We start from the raw sequence: 14,301 nt of genomic DNA, 5'->3' as shown, positions 1-14,301 counted from the left end.
TGTTTTTTTTTATTATTTAACAAGCCTATTTGGTTTTTTTACACACTGCTGTATTAATCCTGTGTGGGTTTATGCTAGAGAGGTCAACATTCTGCAGTAGGAAATGACTGGTTACATGTCAGTGTTCTCCAAGAGTTCATCTCAATTACTGGATTTGTCAAACATGACAAGCCTGAATGACTGTGAGGTGAAAATAGCACACAGTTTGACTATTAAAGTAATTGGAGCATTGACATTTAGCCAAACTGCAAGAGAATTGCAGTAATAAGTCTGAGAAGCAGAACCATAAGCAAAGCAGAGAATAATATTTTTATAAAATTTGCAGTGAAACAGATGTTTTCTTGTATTTTATTAAAGTGTGGTATAATATCTTTTTGTTTTAAAATTAGATGTTAAATGAAAGAAGATTTGTCTGTCTTTTCTTTTTTGAGAAATGGTAAGGTTTATATGACTAGAGATGCCATTAATATAATATGATATAAATAATAGTAATATGCATAAAATAAAATATAGTATATGTAATACCTGTGTATACACTTTAATATCTATGTAGTTACATACTTTATAGCCATAGCTGGGTAGATATCATTTATGAGGAGGAGTTAATCATATTGCAGTGTTCTGTGATAAATGTGTTTATCATTCTCATATACCCTCTGCCCATTAGTCCACTTCCTTTGGCTTCTACTCTTAACACTCCAAACCTGAGATATTGGACTTAAAATTCATGACATTTGAAGACACAAAAATGCTCTTTTAGGTCCTTTACGAAAGTAGTAGCCTTTACGAAATTCATGAAGTTGTTGTTTGGAATAAAGGCATTATTGCCGTGAGTTTGGAACTGTTGTATTACATTCAAGTAGCAAGTGAATTAATCAAGTCATCCAAAGGAGGGCTGCTCAAACCTATGTACAGCATTTTATCATGTATTTTATGTATGTAAATATGATTTGTGTGCATATTTTCTATCTATATCTCAATATCTATATATCATATCTAATATATAGCTCTCACATAATAGATATAAAATGGTATCATTTCTTGGATGGGAATCAGAATAAACTTGGCATAGACTTAAAGCATTTTTCTCCATTTAAGTTGAGACTTTTAAACAATTTGCTTCTCTTGCATTGACATAAACATCAACTTCTCAGAGAAATATTAAGAAACTGGAGAACAACATGAGCTGTAAGTAAAGGGAAACATTATTAATCTGGATAATTTAATTTAGATTTAAATTTATGGATGTGATTAGAAAAAAAAACTGATTTCATATAAAATCAATGAAACAGCATCTCAGACAACAGCTTAGAAACCAGTCTCTTTCCCCATCTCCAAAATAGGAATTGAAACAATGGTACATTTTTTGGATTCAGTCTGAAGGAATATATCTAAAGCCGATATTCCTGTATTTAGACCAATAGTATAGTCATGTTAATTGGCAATTTCCAAGATGAATTTTTCATGCACGGAATCCTCTCATGTCCCAACTGTCATGTCTGCTGTCTAGGGTCCTGCCAAGGATAGAAGCAAGTACCGTATTCGTCACTTAAAAACTGGGAATGTCCTATTTTAGTGGTATAAAACTCCTAGGTAGTTCAATAATTCCAAAAGGAGAGGGAGAGAGAGCAGAAGGAAGCAAGATTCTGTCTAAAACAAGCATGTCATACTAATTCATACACAAGGCTTTAAAATAAATTAGGTGTGTTAGTTAAGAGTCTCCTTTCTACAAGACAATCCAAGTTAATATTGATTTCTGAATGATGTCATAGTATCCTCTTGCACAGAGTTTACCCCTCCTGGGAAGGGAACTCCAGTTAGTAGGAAGAGCCAGGTAAAGGGGGATTTGATTATTAGAAATATACATAGTTGGCTTTGTGATGACTGGGAGAACCACATGGTTAGTTGCCTGCTGAATGTGAAGGTTGCGGACATCTCAAGACATCTAGACAGTCTTGTGCCCAGTGATGGTGAAGAGCCAGTGATCATCGTATGTGTAGGTACCAGTGATATAGCTAGAAGTGGGAAAGAGGCCAAATTTAGGCTACTAGGTAAGAGATTACAGTCCAGGATATCCATGGTAGCATTCTCTGAAATGCTTCTAGCTCCACGCACAGGGCCAGAAAGACCTGAAGAACTGCAGGGTCTCAATGCATGGATGAGATGATGATGTTGGGAGCAGGGTTTTAGGATTATTAGGAACTGAGGAACCTTTTGGGAAAGGAGGAGCCTATACAGGCATGTAAAATTAAAAAGGTTGTAGAGGATTTTTTAAACTAGGGTCTGGTGTAGACTGATAGGTGCAGAGGAGAATATGGTTTGGAAAGAGACATCCTTTAGGGATGAATTTATTAAAAGGGGAAATGCTATATACTAGTAAAGAGGATAGGAAAGAAGTTGGAGCTAGTGAGGAATAATCAAACGTAAAATAGTACCATTTAAATATAACATACAAAGGCAAGAAACTGACCATTAACAAAATATACAAGTGCTTATGTACAGATGCTAGAAGTCTAAATTCTGAGATGAGTGAACTAGAGTGCCTGACTTTAAATGAGGATATTAGTATAATAGGCATCATGGAAACTTGATGGAATGAGGATAATCAATGGGACACGGTAATATCAGAGTACAAAATATACAGGAATGACAGAGCACTGGTGGGAGGAGTTGCACTATATGTGAAAGAAAGTCAAATAAAGTAAAAATTTAAAAAAAAAATTTCAATCAAATTGTACCATAGACTCTCTATGGATAGATATTTCATGTTTGAACAATAGGAGTTTAGCAGTAGGAGTATACTACCGACTGTCTGACAGTAATTGTGAAATGCTCAAGGAGATTAGAGAGGCTACCAAGGCAGAAAATGTAATAATAATGGGGGATTTCAACTATCCCCATATTGATTGGGTACATGTCACCTCCATAAGGGATGCAAAGATCGAATTTCTAGACACCATAAATAGCTGCTTCTTGGAGCAGCTTGTCATGGAACCTCAAGGGGAGATGCAATTCTTGATTTTGTCCTGAGTGGAGCACAAGATCTCATCCAAGAGGTGAACATAGCTGAATCACTCAGTAGTAGCAACCATAATATAATTAAATGTAACATCCTTGTAGGGGAAAAAAGCTAAAGAAACCCACCACAGTAGCATTTAACTTCTAAAAAGGGAAGTACACAAAAATGAAGAAGCTAGTTATGTGGAAATGAAAAGGAACAGTCACAAAGCTGAAATGCCTACAACTGCATGGAGACTATTTAAAAACACCATTAGTAGAGGCTCAAACTAAATATATACCCCAAATTTAAAAAAAAAGGTAAGAGGACCAAAAAATGCCACCATGGCTAAACAGCAGAGTAAAAGAGGCAGTTAGAGGCAAAAACGCATCTGTTACAAATTGGAAGTCAAATCTTAGTGAGGAAAATAGAGAGGAACATAAACTCTGGCAAGTCAAGTGTAAAAGTATAAAGCAGGCCAAAAAAGAATTTGAAGAGCCACTAGCTAAGGATACAAAAACTAGCAGCAAAACAAAACAAAACAAAACAAAAAAAGCACATCAGAAGCAGGAAGCTTACCAGTCAGTGGGGCTATTGGACAATCGAGGTGCTAACGAAGCACTCAAGGAAGGCAAGACCAGTGCAGCGAAGCGACATGAGTTCTGTGCATTGTTCTTCACTGCAGAGGATGTGTGGGAGATTCCCACATCTGAGCCATTCTTTTTAAGTAACAAATCTGAGGAACTGTCCCAGATTGAGGTGTCAGATGGTATTCACCCAAAAGTTCTGAAGGAACTCAAATATGAAATTGCAGAACTACTAACTGTGGTATGTAACCTATTGCTTAAATCAGCCGCTGTAACAGATAACTGGAGGGTAACTAATGTAATGCTGTTTTTTTCAAAAAGGCTCCAGAGGCAATCCTGGCAAAGAGAGACTGGTAGGACTAACTTCAGTAATAGGCAAATTGGTTGAAACCATTGTAAAGAACAGACATATCAGACACAGATAAATATATGTTGAACAAGAGTAAGCATGGCTTTTGTAAAGGGAAATCATGCTTCACCAATCTATTAGGGTGCTTTGAAGGGGTCAAAAAACATGTGGACAAGAGTGATCCAGTGAATTTAGTGTAGTTGGACTTTCAGAAAGTCTTTGACAAGATCCCCCCACCAGAAGGCTTTTAAGCAAACTAAACAGTCATGGGATAAGATGGAAGGTCCTCTCATGGGTCAGTAACTGGTTAAAAGAAAGGAAACAAAGGATAGGAATTAATGGCCAGTTTTCACAGTGGAGAGAGGTAAATAGTGGGGTCCCCAATGATCAGTACTGGGATCAAAGCTGTTCAACATATTCATAAATGATCTGGAAAAAAGGGGTAAACAATGAAGTGACAAAGTTTGCAGATGATACAGAATTACTCAAGATAATTAAGTCCAAATCAGACTGCAAAGAGTTATAAAGGGATCTCACAAAACTGGGTGACTGGGCAACAAACTCAGAGATGAAATTCAGTGTTGAGAAATGCAAAGCAGTGCACACTGGAAAAAATAATCCTAATTGTACATACAAAATGTTAAGGTCTAAATTAGCTGTTACCACCCAAGAAAGAGATCTTGCAGTCCTTGTGGGCAGTTCTTTGAAAACATCTGCTCAATGTGTAGCAACAGCCAAAAAAGCTAAAAAAAATGCTAGGAACCATTCGGAAAGAGATAATAAATAAAACAGAAGATATCATAATGCCACTATGAAAAGCCATGGTAGATCCACACCTTGAATACTACATGCAATTCTGGTCACCCCATCTCAAAAAAAAAATTAGAATTGGAAAAGGTGTAGAGAAGGGCAATTATGGTTAAACATTATTAGGATTATGGAATGGCTTCCATATGAGGGGACATTAAAAAGACTCAGAGTTTTCAGCTTAGAAAAGAGATGACTGAGAAGGAATGTGATAAAAGTCTATAAAACAAGAATGCTTTATCCCTTACCATATTGGCTAATATCCATTAATGGGCCTCTCCTCCATGAACTTATCTAATTCTTTTTTTAACCCAGTTATACTTTTGGCCTTCACAACATCCCTGGCAATGAGTTCACGGGTTGACAGTACATTGTGTGAATTAGTACTTCCTTTTCTTTGTTTTAAACCTGTTGCCAGGATCACCCAATGAAATTAATAAAGCATTTAAGCTAGGGTTGTCAAGCGATTAAAAAAAATTAATCATGCGATTACAAAAAATAATGATTAATCGTGCAATTAATCTCACTGTTAAACAATAATAGAATACCATTTATTTAAATATTTTTGATGTTTTCTACATTTTCAAATATATTAATTTCAATTACAACACAATACAAAGTGTACAGTGCTCACTTTATATTTATTTTTATTACAATATTTGCACTGTAAAAAACAAAAGAAATAGTATATTTCAATTCACCTAATACAAGTACTATAGTGCAATCTCTTTATAATGAACGTTGAACTTACAAATATAGAATTATTTACAAAAAATAACTGCATTCAAAAATAAAACAATGTAAAACTTCAGAACCTACAAGTCCATTCAGTCCTACTTCAGTCAATCACTCAGACAAATAAGTTTGGTTACAATTTGCAGGAGATAATGCTGCCCACATCTTGTTTACAATGTCACCTGAAAGTGAGAACAGGCGTTCTCATGGCACTGGTGTAGCCGACATCGCAAGATATTTACGTACCTGATGCACTAAAGATTCATATGTCCTTTCATGCTTCAACCACCGTTCCAGATGACGTGCCCATGCTAATGACAGGTTCTGCTCGATAACGATCCAAAGAAGAGCAGACCAACGCATGTTCATTTTCATCATCTGAGTCAGATGCCACCAGCAGAAGGTTGATTTTCTTTTTTGATGGTTCTGGTTCTATAGTTTACTCATCGGAATGTTGATCTTTTAAGACATCTGAAAGCATTGTCCACACCTCATCCCTCTCAGATTTTGGAAGGCACTTCAGATTCTTAAACCTTGGGTCTAGTGCTGTATTTATCCTTAAAAATCTCATATTGGTACCTTCTTTGCGTTTTGTCAAATCTCCTGTGAAAGTGTTCTTAAAATGAACATGTGCTTGGTCATCATCCGAGACTGCTATAACATGAAATTTATGACAGAATGCTGGTAAAACAGAACAACAGACATAAAATTCTCCCCCAAGAAGTTCAGTCACAAATTTAATTAATGCATTATTTTTTTAACGAGCATCATCAGCATGGAAGCATGTCCTCTGGAATGGTGGCCGAAGCATGACGGGACATATGAATGTTTAGCATATCTGACACGTAAATACCTTGCAATGCCGGCTACAAAAATGCCATGTGAATGCCTGTTCTCTCTTTCAGGTAACATTGTAAATAAGAAGCAGTCAGTAGTATCGCCTGTAAATGTAAACACACTTGTTTGTCTTAGCAATTGGCTGAACAAGAAGTAGGACTGAGTGGACTTGTAGGCTCTAAAGTTTTACATTGTTTTGATTTTGAGTGCAGTTATATAACAAAAAAAATCTACATTTGTAAGTTACACTTTCACGATAAAGAGATTGCACTACAGTACTTGTATGAGGTGAATTGAAAAATATTTATTTTTTATCATTTTTACAGTGCAAATATTTGTAATCAAAAATAATGATATAAAGTGAGCACTGTACACTTTGTATTCTGTGTTGTAATAGAAATCAATATATTTGAAAATTTAGAAAAATATCCAAAAATATTTAATAAATTTCAATTGGTATTCTATCATTTAACAGTGCGATTAATCGCAATTAATTTTTTTAATCACAGTCAATTCTTTTGAATTAATCACGTGAGTTAACTGCAATTAATCTACAGCCCTAATTTAAGCATATGCTTAAGTCCCCAATTGCAAAACACATAAGCATGTGCTTTAAATCGCACTGCAGTCAATGGGATTTATGCGCACACCTAAGCGCTTTGCTTAATAAAAAAACTGGCACTTTTGTTAGAAACACCACTCTATTTTAGAATGTAGATTATAAAACAAACTAGATGCACAAAGAGACCATTGTAATAGGTGTTGGCAATGTTGTTGTAACCGTGTTGGTCCCAGGAGAGATGTGGTTGGTGAGGTAATGACTTTTGTTGAACCAACTTCTGTTAGTGAAAGAGACAAGGTTTTGAGCTTACAGAGCTCTTTTTCAGGTCCTGTAGGATCTGGCCCAGGTCCTGAAGAAGAGTATTAGTTCCTTTTACATATCTACAATTTATACTGCAGGTACAATGTATTTACATATAAATGAACAACTTCCAACTGCTTGCATCTAACACCCTTCCTGTAAAAACATATAGCCTGATTCTTCTCAAGCACTGGTGTAACCCCATGACTTCTCTGGAGTTACTCCTGATTTACACTTGTGGGAGGCCTGGTCTACATTTAAATTAGGCTGGCATAGCTACAGTGCTGAAGGCTTGAAAAATGCACACATAGTTAAGCCCACATAAGCCGCAATGTAGACTTGCGTAGGTCAAGGGAAGAATTTTTCCATTGACCTAGCTACTGTTGCTTGGGGAAGTGGATGACCCACACCAATGGAAAAAGCCTTCCCTCGCTGTATGAAGCATCTGCACTATGGAGCTTTAGTGGCATAGCTGCAGCTGCTGTAGCATCCATAATGTAAACATGGCCTAAGTGAGATCCAGTGTCCCCAGTGATGAAACTCTGACACACAGATTGTGGACCAGATCATCAGCAGTTGGAAGTCAGTTTAGCTTTTGATAATCTGGCCCATCATTTCTTTTGCTGTTTGTTCTCTTTTCTTACCTTGGAGTTCTCAGGCTTTTAATTTTTAAAATTCCATGGTGAAACTGGTAGTGAAATGAGCCTATAAAGGAAAAAAAATAAAGATCGGGAAACAGTTTCTTTAGGTTCCAGAGATTGAGGCTGGGTTCCAGCATTCATGTATTCAATCTTGTTCTACATCTACAAAATTTTAGTTTGTGATTTTACAGTTACTTTTTGATCTGTTTAACAACAAAATAGTCTGAATATAATCCAAAATGGGACAATTTAACTGCAAGGTTAATAATCTTGAATCTAGAGTTGATGGTTTAGAATAGTAGCTAACCAAGAGAGATTAGAGGACTATATGCAATACAGATGAAATGGTGCCCTCCACAAGGGAAACATCCACCGCAATTAAAGGGAAAATGCATCAATGTTTTGGTCCAAAATAGTAAGCACTAAATTTGGAGCCCTTTGTTAGGATTCTCAAGTAGGAAGAAGAGGTCAGATGACAACCAGGATAAAAGCCTCACTTTTCAATTTTCAGGCATTGGGGTGAAGAGAGAATATGCACTGACAGCAAGAGAATGTATTTGCATATATGAGTCCCGCAACCTATACTAAGAGGTTTGAATATTTTCTTAGTCTGTGGTAGCTGATGCAAAGGCATTGCTTCCTTACCTACTGAACACAAGGATACAGCAATGAAGGGAAGGTTTATCTACTGCTGTGTAAGTCACCATCTGGCAAAAGGTTGCTGGTAAAGGTTTCAGGAGCAGCAAGGGAATCTTCTATTGATTTGGGTCCATGTTATGCATCTGCCTAGGCAGCTAATAGAATGGAAAGAATGTTGTTTCCCTTGAGAGGGGGAGGAAAAACAGCAGAAAGTTCACACAAAGGACTCCCCAACATCTGCGTCCTGCAGATGTCAGATTTGTATTATGTTGCCCCAGAGGAGGGTGCTACAGGGGGTGTTCTCCACAAACTGGATGAGGACAAGTTGGTCCCTTCATTATCCAGTGGCCAAAATCCCAGGTGGCAGAAGCACTGGGCTGTAAGTGCTTTTCTCTATCCCATACACAGTGTTTATTTTCAGGTTAGGGCCCCTGGGCTACAAAATTTTAATACACCAATGCTGTAATTTAAGAATATGGTGGTTTGTTCTATGGCTTCCATGTCTGTGGGCCAGATCCTGAGTTACTTACTCGGGTTTTATTCTGGCAAAGTCCCAGTGGTAGATTGCCTAAGTAAGAATTGAATAAGTGCCCTCAGGATTTGGCTCTGTGTTTGTAACTCACTGCCTAGAGGCGCGTGCAAGTTATCTAATTCATTTAATCGGTAATAGTTGCTAGTTCAGTTGCTTGATGCTACAGTTTAATAATTATCAACGGGCCACAGATCTGATGGGCCTTACTGATGGAAGACTGCTTCTCCGAGTGAGAAACTGCAGTAATTTTTGAAATGGGTCTTTCTCCAATCCATTTGGCTCTGAAATATCATTGACTTTTCAAAGGCGTTGCCCTCACTCTGACAGAGGAAAAGTTTCCCCACTCAACCATCATTTTCCCCAAGTGAGTGTTATAATATAGGGAGCCTTAAGAGCCAAGATTGGTCCTCATGTGACACAGGTTCCTGTGAGCAGCTCAGGATGTGGACTGGGTGAGGCCTCTGTTTTGTAGCAGGCAGAGCTGCCTGCACATTGTGTCTTAAGAATAAACATCCTTTTATTGCATAAAGCCATTTACAGCTTGTTTCATTTCTGACACTTATCGGTAAAAGTGGCATTGAAACACCAGTTCCAGCAGATGATAGCGTGTCCCAGAGTGTCCTTCAGTGGACAACTTCAATGGGAATTGTGCTCAGGGTCTTCCACCTTCTGTGAGTCTCAGTAAACCTTCCTTTTCCTATAAGTGGTGTTCAGCACTTCACTCTCTGCTCTGCTCACCCAAATACATGGGTGGATATATGGAGATGAGCTCACAGCCATATTAATAAGATGAGTCCTCTGAAAATATTTTAAAGATCTGGTCCTGCCACATAGCAAATCTTTGGTGGGGGAAAGAGAAAGTATTATTTTCTTTACTACACATACTTGAATCAGAACAGAGACATAATGTATCCTTCTTGCATTGCTATGGGCTTTTCAAGAGACATGAGCTTAATTTGCCACCTGTAGCAGTTTCAGTAACAAAAATGAACTATGTGACAAATTACTAACCACGCAGCCAGTTGTAGTAGAAATTAAATGTTAAACAGATGTACAAATTGCAGATATTGTTTGCAGTCCCTCATTTATTTATGTATTTATTTTTATGAAATTGTAAAGCTCAGTTGAGTGTGGTGCACGTAATGATGTGCTTATGCTGTCAGACTTGTGCAATTCTTTATATTTGAAACTGGAACTGTTGTCTTTTTTTAAACTAAATGCTTCCTTGGTGCCTGGAGATGGTCATAGGACCTTCCATGGAATTCTTGGAGCTGAAATCTACTCTATATCCATGAACAAGGGCTTGATCCTGTGAGAGGCACTCTGGTCCCAGTACAGAAAAGCACTTAAGCACTTGAACACTTATGCATACGAGCCATCCCTTTGTAGTAAGGAGATGAGCTTGGGCTGCACTCCACACCAGACCCAAGATCCAGTAGCTTTGGATAAGCAGCGGGTGGGAAGGCCTTACTCCCTGTACTGTCTTGATTGCTCCACATGAGCTAGATTGTGCCCATATCTTACTCCCACAAAGATTGTCATTGTGCCCAATCACTGCATGAGGTGTAGGGGCGGGGAGGGGGAGGAAGAAATGGGAAGGCTTGTTATGCCCTGTCCTGTCTTGCAGTGGCTGCAGGGAAAAGGTACAATCTGATCATTGCATTTTTCAGTAATACAGATTAACACGGCTGCTACTCTGAAACCTGTCATTATGCAAGGCATTGAATTTAGCCACTGAATGCAACCGATGAAGTGAGCTGTAGCTCATGAAAGCTTATGCTCAAATAAATTTGTTAGGCTCTAAGGTTCCACAAGTACTCCTTTTCTTTTTGCGAATACAAACTAACACAGCTGCTACTCTGAAATCTGAAACTTGTGAGTTTTAGCTTAAAAAGTTGGGAGTTTCTGCTGAGTTTTGCTTTCTGATTTGGGATCCCTTTGAACCAACACTCTGGCACTGTGAGCTCCTATTGATCAGAACCAAAGAAAACATTCCCTACTACAAACCCCTGCAAAATGAAAGCATTCCCTTTCACCGTTTTATTATTAGCCTCTTCTTAATAGCGTCGCTTTCTTCCAAATGTCTGTTGTTGTTGTAGTTGTAAAAAGCATCTTTTTATTCTCAGCTAGTTAAGTAGCGCTGGGTTATTCAAAATGAAAATGACACTCAAGCTTCAAAGACTCCTGTACAGTACATTTTTAACACAGCATTTTTAATGAATTCCAGACACTGGAAAACACCATTATCTAGGTTGGATTTTTCTAATATTGTTTTCTGTGGATGCTCGGGCCTGCTGTGCATTCTCTAAAATGAGTTCTCCTGTGAAGCCTCTGTGAAGTGTCTATTAGAGCTTTATTTTCTCACAGCTTTCTGGAATGACTTACTTAACTACATGTCTGTTTAAAAAAGTGTTCAGATGCTGGAGTTAAGAGGAACCCCTGGTTAAGGCTCAGTCCTACTCTTTCTTTGGGGGAAAAGAACCCCAAATATCTCAAAGTTCTATCTTTATACTATAGATGCTAAATCCTGCTCTGACTTGCACCCTGTGCAAACCCATTGCCTTCAATGAGCTTGCTTGGATTGTACCAGGAAGGATGCGACCAGCACAGTTATCTCCTCATCGAGGCAAGTAGGAGTCACTCCTGTGAACCTAAGGGCAGACTTGGGTCCGATGGCCAAAAGCGTAACACCATTTATGCTGTATCCAGTTCTGTTTTATCAGATCTGGACATGCAGATTTGAGTGTCCATGTCCCTGGTTCTCATAGGTAAGGATCAGCTTTTAGTCCATGTATCTCTCTTCCCATGTGACTCTCCAGTTACATGATTTTTGTCTGCCATCTGCCTTATGCTGACTACCCAATCCAGATAGATGTCCAAGCCACTTCTTCACTGGACACATAGGCTAATGTTATAAAGTGAAAAATAAATAACCTTCACATTGAAACATGGCAACATTTTGCAGTTAGCAGCATTTCACAAGATGTCACTTTCAATGATATGCCACATAGACTATGGCCTGCCTCTGTAATAAATACAGAGCGTGACATGGGCTTTCATTTTACTGAGTGGCACTGCCATACATCACAACACATTGCATTCCCCTTTTACATTTTTACAATTTCCCATCTGTTATGTTCTTTCAGATGTGATGTTCTGAAACAATTACATAAAATGAGCAATCCAGATTCGGTTGTCAGTTATACCAGTGTAAATGTGGAGTGACTCTGTGTTCTCCACTGCAACTTCAGTGGAGTCACTCTGGATTTACACTTGTAAAACTGAGAAGAGCGTACTTACCTTATGTTAGTAATTTGTATAGAATTGTACTTGAACTGCATAATGATAATATATCACAGTTAATATCTCTTGTCACAAATCTAAAAGGGATGAGCCAAATACTTTTCTCTGTTACAGGAGGGCACAGCAGAAGGGTTGTCCCTATGTAATGGAGGGCAGAACTGAGTGTGGCTTTAATCCATTCATTGGATTCAGTCTCCAGCGCTCAAGAAGACTACAAATCCACATACCAAGTGATGGATTTTAGCACTGGGAACTTTGAGTTACAGTATTATTTTTATTTCTCTATTTCAGTAGTTGAAATATGTTTTAAATCACTTACAGTGTGTCAGATCCCCAGTGACTCTGCATCAGAGGTGCATTGTTTATTACAGTAACTTCCATGAAATGTGCCCCTGACATGCCTGTTTCAGACAACAGTAATTAAATGTATAGTACAAAATAGTTAAAAGAAGGTAAATTGAGCACTGCAATTTATCCGTTTATATCATCCAAGAGCAAGGAGTCAAAAGATGACAAATATAAAACCGATAAAAGGAAATACATTTTTTACTCAGCACAAAACCTGCAGGCCTCATTGCCACAAAATATCATTGAGGTCAAGAGCTTTGAAGGATTCCCAAAAGGTTTAGACCTTCAGAATACCCAGCTGCAATGGTGCTTGTCATCCAGAGATCTCAGAGCACTTTACAGAACAAGATCAGGATCATCATCCGTATTTTACAGATGGGGAAACTGAGGCACAGCAGTGCAGTGATTTGCCCAAGGTCACCCCACCGGTCAGTGGCACAGCTGGAAATGGAAACAATTCCCCTAGCTCCCAATCCAGCACGCTATAAAATTTATCACACTGGACTTTCTCCCACATTTTATACAGAGAGAGCTGGGCAAAAAAATTTTGGACAAAACATGCAGATTCAGGTTGACCAAAACTTGACTCAAAGCAAATTTGAGTCAATTTCAGCAAATTGTTTCAATCGAAATGAAAAAAGGGGGAAAAATAAAAAATGCCAAAATGAATTATTTCAATACAAGTAAGTCAGTATTCGTTGGAACAGGTGACTAGATCACAGCTATTCCCTCTCCCAGCTGGGTGCCCTAACCACCCAGCTATAGAGTCATTCTCACATTCTCTCTGCCCCCGTGACTATTTCAAGTACTCTTGAAGTTCAAAGTAGAACAGCTTCAACAGGAGAGACTGAGAAAAACCCACTAGAGCACTCCATAGTCCAATGGTTGGAATACACTTCTGAGAGGGGAGCGACCTGGGTTCAAGTCTCTGCTTCACATCAGGCTGAGCAGGGATTTGAACCTTGGTCTACCACATCTGGAATTAATGTTCTAACCACTGGGCTGCTGGGCACAAGTTCACCTCTGCTTCAGTTTTGTGAATCTAGCCCTTCATTTCATTTACTTTTGTTAAAAAATGCCCAAAATGGAAAGAAAATTTTCCAACTTTTCAATCTGATGAAAATTCTAAAAAAATTTCTGTTTCAGTTCAACCTAAACCAAAAAGGTTTTTTTTCCTGAAACTGCCATCAAACTGAAGAAGCAGCACTACTTTTAACCTCTGTGGTTTGTGCTAATTCTCTTTAATCTTTCATTGTGTTAAACCAAAGTCAGTTTGTCCTTTCCTGGGGCCATTACAACATGTGAATCCACGCAAAGATAGGTGTAGAGGTTCTCATTTAGAGGCATTCATTCATAATCCAGTATGACATGTTCCCTTCACACCGTTACCTCAGTTATTTACACTAAATATCTGAACTGTCAATTCTCTGTACACTAAGCAGAATTAATATTGCAACAGTACATTATCAGTAGGGAAAACTTACCATAGCAGTAATGTGGTGTTGCAGTAATGTTCCTGTTCAGCATGAAAGGGAGAGCTATCTATGGTAGCCCATATGAACAGAAACATTTCTTTAGTCAGAAAAAAGTTACACGGATCACACAAAATTGAATTAAGATTTCTAATAGCTAATAAAACGAGTGTGTGTTTTTCTTAAGCACT

The 14,301-nt window shown here is 38.1% G+C and overlaps 1 protein-coding gene across 19 annotated transcripts in view; it reads left to right on the top strand.

Moving 5' to 3' along the window:
* LOC119850530 (poly(rC)-binding protein 3-like) overlaps positions 1-14,301 on the top strand; it is a 685,847-nt gene that overhangs the window by 543,868 nt on the left and 127,678 nt on the right. The window lies entirely within an intron of this gene.

The sequence above is a fragment of the Dermochelys coriacea genome, chromosome 2 (genome assembly GCF_009764565.3).
Source record: "Dermochelys coriacea isolate rDerCor1 chromosome 2, rDerCor1.pri.v4, whole genome shotgun sequence".
Classification (NCBI taxonomy): domain Eukaryota; kingdom Metazoa; phylum Chordata; order Testudines; family Dermochelyidae; genus Dermochelys; species Dermochelys coriacea.
The sequence above is the reverse complement of the archived record's forward strand: the minus strand, read 5'-3'. Positions and strand labels throughout refer to the sequence as shown.